This window comes from Mus caroli, unplaced genomic scaffold (assembly GCF_978045245.1).
Source record: "Mus caroli unplaced genomic scaffold, Mus_caroli_1 scaffold_5, whole genome shotgun sequence".
NCBI classification, from domain to species: Eukaryota; Metazoa; Chordata; class Mammalia; order Rodentia; family Muridae; genus Mus; species Mus caroli.
This window is the reverse complement of record NW_028227260.1, coordinates 35,080,172-35,089,402: the sequence shown is the minus strand read 5'-3', so window position 1 is coordinate 35,089,402 and position 9,231 is coordinate 35,080,172. Positions and strand designations below refer to the sequence as shown.

The window sequence follows — 9,231 nt, the reverse complement described above, 5'->3', positions numbered from 1 at the left end:
TCTATTTTATTTTGACACCAAGACTGTCTGTGCCAACCCAGACAACACTGTCAGAAAAAAAAAAAAAGAAAAAGGAAGTGTTTTTGTATGTAGTTGTAAAACTCCTCAATAAAACATTAGCAAATTGAATCTATCAACACTGTATAATAAAACACCCCGTTTTGTTTGACTATATTAACAAATTTAAGATAAATAAAATGACTGTGTTTCCAGCCATGAAAAAATGCTGTAAATAAAAACCATTTGCCAAAATTTTAGAAATAAGGATAACTTTTTTGTCTGTGTTTTAAAACTTTTTAGACATATTTATTTTACATATATGAGTGTTTTGCCTGGTGTTCATGGAGGTCAGAAGAAGGCACTGAGTTCCCAGGAACTAGTGTTCTGAACCATCTCTCCTTCAATGGCCTGGTTTTTAAGTCAAAAACGTATTCTCATTCTCTCTGTCTCTCTCTCTTTTTATTTTTTAATTTTTGTTTTTGAGACAGGGTTTCTCTGTGTAGCCCTGGCTGTCCTGGAGCTCACGCTGTAGACCAGACTGGCCTCGAACTCAGAAATCCTCCTGCCTCTGCCTCCCCAGTGCTGGGATTAATGGCGTGAGCCACCACCAGTTAAAACTTCTGCTCTTTTGTCCACTAGATGTGACCTTAGTTCTCAGAGTTTGAAATCTCGCTTGGGAGAAAGTCAGGCAGTGCTTAAGTCATACTCATATATTCCACGTAACTTTTCTTGAAAAAAGATGTAGGCAGATGCGTAGGTACCTAAACGTGATTTGCCAGTCAGGACAGGGCCTCGTAGCCTGGAGAAGGGCACGGAGCTGAGGTGGAGAGAGGTCAGCTGACCCAAGCTAAGCCAATAGGAATCCCCCAGTCAGAGCGCTAAGTTTGAAAAGGAACCCTTGGGGTCCTCAGAGGGGCTTTTGAGGACCCGCGCCCTTGCGCTTGCGCGTGCTTTCTCACTCTCCGCTTTTGAGGATCTCTTGACTAGAAATAAGCTGCTGCCGTGCGACAAAGGTGCCTGAAAAGTCAGAAGATTCTCCCGACCCTCTCACTGAGGTAAATGACAGACATTTCTTTTTAAATTGAACTTATTTGGGATGAAGGACATAGACACGGGGTTTTGGGACTTATCAATCTTACGGGTTTTTACGGGTTCCGCCTTGGATGCTCGAAGGTCAATTTTGTGTTACTGTGTAGAGGTATTGGTTCCTGAGGTGTGCGTCACTTCATTTTGTGACCAATCTCTTCACATTCTCTATTTAAAATATTCCACACATCGTTTCACCTCTTCTTCAAAGATTTATTTTAGTCCAGGTGTGATGGTGTACTGGTGGCTGAAGCAAGTGGATTTCGTGTTTTGTCACAGCCTGGGTAGAGAGTTAGGCCTTGTCTCAAAAACAAACAAACAAAAAAACCAAAAAACTATTTTTTTCATCTTTTACTTGAGTCTATTTCCACAGTGAAGCCTTAGGGGGCCTGGTGGTGGTGGAGGGGGAGAAAAAGAAAAACCGCACCCAAATAAATAAATAAAACCAAAACCTACAGAACACCATTTTTTTTTTAAATACAGAACACCTTTTTTTTTTTAAATTTTTTTAATGCTTTGCATCAGCCTGGGTTTATGGTAAGACCTTGTGTTCCTGCCCTGATTAACTTGTAAATTAAAATAAACTCTTTCCTCCAAGAGGAAAAACTAACCAAGAAACAAATTAAAAACTCACAAATCCACTATTTTTTTTCCATTGAGTCAGTATGGGTACATGGTGAAGCCTTATCACAAAGACAAAGGAAGAAACAAAAACAAAAAACAATTTTTTTCTTCGTTTGCCTCTTAGTCTTACTAGTTTTATATGACATGCTTTTTAAAATAGTAGAAAAGTGAGCAGTGGAGATAATTTATTCATTTCCCTTTTAGTTTATTTAATTTATATTTTAAAATACTTTTGTGTCTAGTACAAATATCTGTTCATTTACCTGTTGGAGATAAGTGTGATTTCATTTCCAAGGCATTTTGAATTTTTTTCAGTGCCCTGCTGTGACTGGTCATCAACTTTGTGATCTTTTATCTCTGCATTCTGAGAGTAAGTGTTGCAGGTATTTTCTTCCATGACTGACTTTTATCTTTAAAGCTTTAAAAAATAATTTTAGGGTTCTAAAATATGTTCTCTCAGATATCTCTACTATGGACATTTTACAAATACCAAATCTAGGAGATTAGCATTGAAGTACAACTTATTATAGATTTCATTTTAATTTTTCAGTGTTTTTTATTTTATTATAAATTTTCCCTATGGAGAATTTTATATATGGATGCAATTAAATATGATCATATTCACCCCACATTTCTTCTCTCCAATTCTTCCCACATTCCCTCTCTAGCATGTCCTCTTCCAAACTTTGTCTGCATGTCTTTTTTTTTTTCTTTTGATACTCCACTGACTCCAATTAGTGCTGCATATATGTTATTCTAATCGATTCCCTTTGTATTTCAGAACGCCATTCACAAGACTTGGCTGAATTTAGTTGTCATTTCTCCATAGTCCCATTCTGCCATATAAGCCTGAAACATTTGAAGAGGATTGGTAAGAATTTTTTTCAAGTTGCTGTGGGTTCATCCTTTTAAAAAATTATACATTGTGTTGTTATAGTATTACATTTCCAGTATGTACTTTCTGCTCCTTTGCTCCTGTTCTCTATCAGTGCCCACTCCTTCATTATTCTCCTTACTTCAAACAGACTCTATGTTGCTCTTATTGCATATTTTTGTGCAACTATGAATATATATTAAATCTAAGTTTTTCCTTAGAGAAAGTATGTAATATTTATCTCCTAAATCTGGAGGATTTTTGAGTAACCTGATGATTCTTTCTCATTGTTGTTGTTCTTTTTTTTTTTTTTTTTTTTTTTTTTTTTTGAGACAGGGTTTCTCTGGCCTCAAACTCAGAAATCTGCCTGCCTCTGCCTCCCGAGTGCTGGGATTAAAGGCGTGAGCCACCACACCAGGCTGGTTCTTACTCCTATGTATTTTCCTACAAATGCCACCATTTTGTTTCTCTTTCCCACTTGGTCTTAACTCCAGTGCATGCATACACCTTACTTCTAGAATCTGTTCACAGTTGATAGAGTTCTAGGATGAATTCACTCCTGGATTATTGTAAAAAGCAACATCAGAAAAGTGAATGTGCAGGTATTTCTATGGTGTGTTCTTTTAGATTTCTTAGGATGCTATGCCTGGAGAGTAAAATACTTCTAGATTTCCTTTTCTACAGGAGCCTCAATAAGGATTTCCATATTTTCACCAGCATTATATAAGAGTTCCTTTCTCCCACATCATCACTAGCATTTTTTGTTATTTAGCATCACAAATGTACTTTTGATTATCAGTTTTATTAGGGCTAAGGAAGTTAAGCATTTATGAGTACATTTATTAACTATTTATATTTCTTCTCTCGAGCCAAGTTTAGTTAATTTGTTATTTACCAGTGTGGCAGCTTCTATATTTGATACTGAATGTTTTAGGTTCTTTAAAGTGTATATGAATTCTCTATAAAATGTTTATAGCTAGAAAATAATATTCCCGTCCTGTTTCTTGACACATTGTTGTTTCTATTGCTCTGCAAATATTTTTCATTTCATCCAATTTAATTTGTCAGTAGCTGCTATTGTTTCCTGAGCTGTTTCCAGAATGTATCTTAGGGAAGCTTTACTATGCCTGTGCCTTAAAACTGTTTGCCTTGTACTTATTCTTTAAAAAGTTTCAAGATGTTGCATCTTACATTAGGACTTTTCATTCATTCTAAATTGATTTTTGTAATTAGAGACAGGGATATGAGTTTATCTCTCCACATTTACATAGCTAGTTTCATTAGCTCTTTTTGTTTAAAAAGGTTTTGTTTTTCTGTCATTGTATATTTGGGCACTTTTTCCCACAAATCAGGTGATTGTGGATGTATAGTATTATTTCTGGGATATTTATTCTCTTCTAGCAACTTGGACATCTCCTTTTTTGGCACTAACATGCTATTTTTGTTTCTATTGTTCTAGGATCTAATTTGGACAGTCTAATTTTTATTCCAGTGAAGAAATTGAAGAAGACAATTAAGAGGGAAAGACCTTCTACACACAAGAACCAGTGAGTAAATATTAGCTGCTTTCAAATTATATCATAGAACGATAGCAACAAAACAGCATGCTATCGCCATGAAAAGAGCTGTGTTCATCTGCATAAGAGAGATCACTAATAACATGACAGAAAATACTGGGTTGTCTTGAAATCTCCTCTGTCAACACTACTAGTCTAACACTCCTCAATTTAGCCTCCGGCAGGTTATTTGGACAAGAGCAAAAAGCAGCCACATTCATTGCCAAAACATCTTAAGTGTGGTCTCTAGGCCAGTTGCTATTGTTACCCTCTCAAACCTCTCCAGCTGAGACTATTTTTCTCTTTCAAGTTTCTACTAAGATTCCCATTGATCGTCACATAAAGAGTTTAACCACTTTCCTAATTGAAAACACCAAGGTACAAGTTCTATCCATAAATAGCATGGTCAGGCGTGTCACAGCAGTATAGCATTCTCTGGTACCCACTTCTTAGTTTCTTTTCTATTGTTATGACGAGACCCTATGATCAAGACAGTATAAAAGAAAATCACTTAATTGGGGCCTTGCTTATAGTTTCAAAGGGTTAGTTTATGATCATCATAGTAAGGAGTGTGGCAGCAGTAGGCAGAAAGACAGGCATGGAGCTGGAGGATTATCTGATAGCTCACATCTGAAATTTGCAGGCAGAGAGAGGGGGAAAGAAGAGACAGAGACTGAGACTGGGTATGGCATGGGGTTTTGAATCCTCAAAGCCAATGACATGCCAAGAAGGGCAAACCTCTTAATCTTTCCCAAATAGTTCTACTAATTATAGACCAAGTATTAAAATTTATGATTCTATAGGAGGCCATTCTTATTAAAAACACCATTTTATTTTAGTCTACAACTTATGAATATTGGTTCCTACAATTTTTACCCTTTTCATTTGAGATATGAGTTTGGTTGACAGATAACAATTAAGCTATGGCAGCAAGACAAGTCAGCAGGGCTTTTGTTGTCTTCTGTAGCCAGGGCATACAACAGAAACTGTTAGTAAGTCACAGCTTATGGAAATGTAAGTCATGGAGAGGGCAGATTTTAGCCCAAGCAAGCAGTAGTTGTTAGCTTAAGCCATGTGGATGCGGTTTTATGAAGGAAAATATGAGCAGAAAGAAGGTTTGGAAGCTTACTGCATCCTTAAGGAAAGCTGATGATGTAGTCAACAACATGTGGAATTGTGGGATATAAAAGATCCATCCATCTAATAAGCCCTTTAACATCAGACACAGAGATAGCGAATTTTTACTGCTAAGTTTCATTCTTTCTTTGAGCCAGTATTTCCTCACCATGTCCCATTCCTCCACTCTTTTGGAATAGTAATGTATATTTTGTGGCATTTTATGTTAGAAGTATGTGATTTAAGTTTTGGGTTTTGAATTTACAATGGTTAGTGTTCAGAGATCGCTTTGAGTCTCAGGAAAAATAAACCTTTAGGCCCTCTCCTCTACCTTTAAGCAGTCTTTAGATTGTGGAGGCTTTTGAAGTTTGACTGAATGTATTTTGCATTATGATATGGCTCCAGGCCTATGGGAGCCAGGGAATGGAATGTAGGGGTTAGAATGAGAAGAGCCCCCATGGACTCAAGTATATGAGTATTTGGTTCCCTGTTGGTAGAGTGTTTAGGAAGGATTAGGAGGTGCGGCCTTGTTAAAGGAGACTTGTGTCACTGGGGAGTGAGTTTTGAGGTTTCAAAAGCCAGTGCCAGTCATGTTCTCACTTTCTATCTTCCTCCTGCCTGCAGATCAGGAAGTAAGCTTTCAGCTACTCCTCCAACAACCATACCTGCCTGCCTGTCACCATACTCCTCCCCTTAATGGTTATGGACTAAACCTCGGAACTCTAAGCAAACCCCTTATTAAATGGTCTTATATTTTTCCTTGGCCATGGTGCCTCTTCTCAGCAATAGAAGTGTAACTAACACAATAAGCCTAAGGCTAATTCTGACTATTGATTGCTTTTCTCCCTCACATTGTGTACAACATTGAATGAGAACTCATCCTTAGGGAAGTGAGCTGAAGGCTGTTTCAAGCTCAGTTCCTCTAATTCCTGTGCCTGAAATGTGTGGTGTCTTCCAAAATAGGGTCATAACTTTAAGTCCCGGTAGTCAGCTGTGGGTAATGGCAATAGCATATATTGCTTGTGGAATTCCTTATACTCCCCTAAACTGATAGCAGGAATTTTCAAAATCCTCCCTGATTTCTTCACAGAGCTATTGATCTCTAGGGTGTAATGTTTAATTTTATTTAAATTGTTTCATTTCTGCAATTTTTCTTTATGGGGATTTATAGTTTTACTGCTTTCTGATCAAATGAGATCAAAAATATATTTTTTTAATTTTAAATATATTTTACCTGCTTATTGACCTAAATTATCATCTATATCATGGAATATCCCATGAGCTGTTGAGAAGCTGTGTATTATGTAGCTATTGAGTATTCTATAGAGTTTTTTTTCTGGTTTGCTGTCTTGTGATGAACACCACAACCAAAAGGAATATGAGGAGGAAAGCGTTTATTTCACCTTCTAGCTTTTAAGTCCATCATCCAGGGAAGTCAAGGTGGGAACCTGGAGGCAAGAACCATGAAGAAAGGATGCTTACTGGCTTGTTTCTCCTGGCTTACTCAAATGCCTTTTTATACAATCCAGGACTACCTGCCCAAGAGTGGCTTCTCCATCAGAGAGCTGGGCAGGCCCTCACACATCAATCACTCATCAAAAACATGTTCCAAAGCCTTGCCTATAGGCAGTGTGATGGAGGCAACTCCTGAGTTCCTTCTTCTCACATTACCCTAGCTTTTGTTAATTTGACAAAAACTAAACCAGCATAATATCTAACTCTATTTGATCAATAGTGAATTGTGTCTACAGTATACTGTCAAATTTATGTTTGGCTTATTTATCATTTTACAAGATTTGGATATTGTCATCACCCACGGAGTAGCTACAGGATTGTTTGTTTTATATTATATACATCAATATTCAGTGCTTACATATTTATATTGATAATAGCATATTGGTGGGTTGTTTTCTTTATTAATATTTATTGGCAGTCTGTGTCTTCTGAAAAATTTGTTTTGACTTGACATCTACTTTATCAGATGGGAGCATAGTCCTGGTTGTTTCCTGCTTCCAATAACCTAGTATTTTAACTTCAGCCCTTTCATTTTCAGTTTTTACTTTTTTGACCAAAAAGGTTGATTTCCTCCAGGCATATCTGAAATGCAGTCAGCGAGTTTATATCTTAAATTCATTATTTAGAACTGTTGTATTTAAGATTATTATTGAGAGCCTTTTTCATTCAGGGAAATCTTTTGTTTATTTCATGGTTTATTCAATTGTCCTTGCTATCCCCCCACCCCCATTGTACTGGACACATGATGGTTTACAGAATTGTAGAGCTTTTTCTACAGTCTTTATCTTATATGATCATAAAATTTGAGGAGTCTCTTGCTTCCTCACAATTAACACTGTATTTATTCCTCTCTTGTATGTATTTCTTTAAATGCATTTCTTATATGTTGGCTTAGTAGCATATATAGGTTATGCTATCAGGAAAATCTTTATTTGTTCATTGGTTTTAGGATATAACTCCTAGTTATAATGGCTCTTGACTTTTATTTACTTTAGTGCTTAAATTACATCATTTGCTATTTTCAAGGCTTTTCCGTTTCTGCCAAGAAGACTGCTGTTATTAGGTTTGGTCTTCATTTTTAAGTGAAATAGATGGCTTTTTTTCAGCTTTTAATGTTGTGTCTTTGTTCTTTAAACTTAGTATAATATCCATGGTTATATAGCCTTACATTTTATTCCTAATACATAGTACAAAAATTATTTTCTTGTCATGCCTGTTTTACAGTTTAAGTGCCTCTTGTGATTAAAGTTCATTTCTTTCTGTAGCATCAGGAAGTTTTCTGGTATAATTTAAGCGACTATATTTTCTATACCTTCAGGTTACATTTTGTCTTCTGGTCATATTCCAGAGCCTTGTGCTAAAGAGGTTTTTTTTCTTTATTCATTTATAATTGTGAAATTTCTTTCAACTTTTCTTCAAAGCTTAACTTATTAGTGACAGGCTCTGTGGTTTTTATCGATTGGAATTTCAGAATTTCTGCTTGTTTTCTTTTAAACCCATCATGACTTTCTCATCTATGTTTCTCCCCTATACACACATGTTCTGAGTTGATTTCTTCATTTCCTTCATATGTTTGAACGTTCCTGAATTTTTCAAGTATACTTTCCTGTTTAATAATTGATGTAATTTTATTTATGTGCATTTGGTGTTTTGCGTGCATGTGCACCTGTATGGGGGTGTCAGATACCCTGGGAGTAGAGTTTCAGACAGTTCTACAGTACTGCTATGTAGGTGCTAGGAGTTGAACCAATTTCTTCTAGAGGAGCAGCCAGTGATTTTAACTGCTGAGCCATCCCTCTAGCCCCCTCAAGTATTCCGTCAAACTATTTGTTCAGCATTTTAAACACTTCAGTATTTTTTTAAATGGTGTATGAGTATTTGTATTCATTTGCCCAGTTTTCCATAATTGTTATATTTTTGTGTTATGACTTCTATACTATTTTGGATGTGGATATCTTCAAGTTTACCTTTCTCACAGTGGAGGGCTCATTCTCAAATCCAAAAAAGAAGAAAAGAGGCCACTGTAGTAGCTAACTAAACTATATAAAGAAACACAGAGAAAGAATTAAAGCCAGCGAATGTGCCCCAACAAATATGAAGCAGATACTGACAGAAATTATTATTATTGTACAGTAAACTGTGAAGTTTAAACTCAATTTGGTTAAAAGTAGAAGTTTTAATTGTACCCAATGGCTAAGAAAAGGAGCACATAGAGTTGCGAGGCGTTTAGAGGTGGGGTATATCTAGGATTTGTGGGCAGGACTGGTGTCAAATATGAACAGAATAGATTGCATGCATGTATGAAATTTTCAAGTAATTAATAAAAGTGTTCTATTTTAAAAGTAGAAGTAATAATGAACTATAAAATAAAGAGTACAGACTAGGGGAAGGAAAGAGATCACCAAGATTCGTGTTGGAATTTGGGTCTCACTGAACTCATATATCACCCAACAGTAGAGC

General features: G+C 36.2%; 1 long non-coding RNA gene across 1 annotated transcript; it reads left to right on the top strand.

The window, feature by feature from the left end:
• The first annotated feature begins 1,019 nt into the window (after positions 1 to 1,019).
• On the top strand, positions 1,020 to 2,563 carry LOC147004548 (uncharacterized). Its single transcript, XR_015047078.1, has 3 exons — positions 1,020 to 1,055; positions 2,026 to 2,080; positions 2,492 to 2,563. It is a non-coding gene; the product is annotated as an uncharacterized LOC147004548 (long non-coding RNA).
• The last annotated feature ends 6,668 nt before the right edge of the window (positions 2,564 to 9,231 follow it).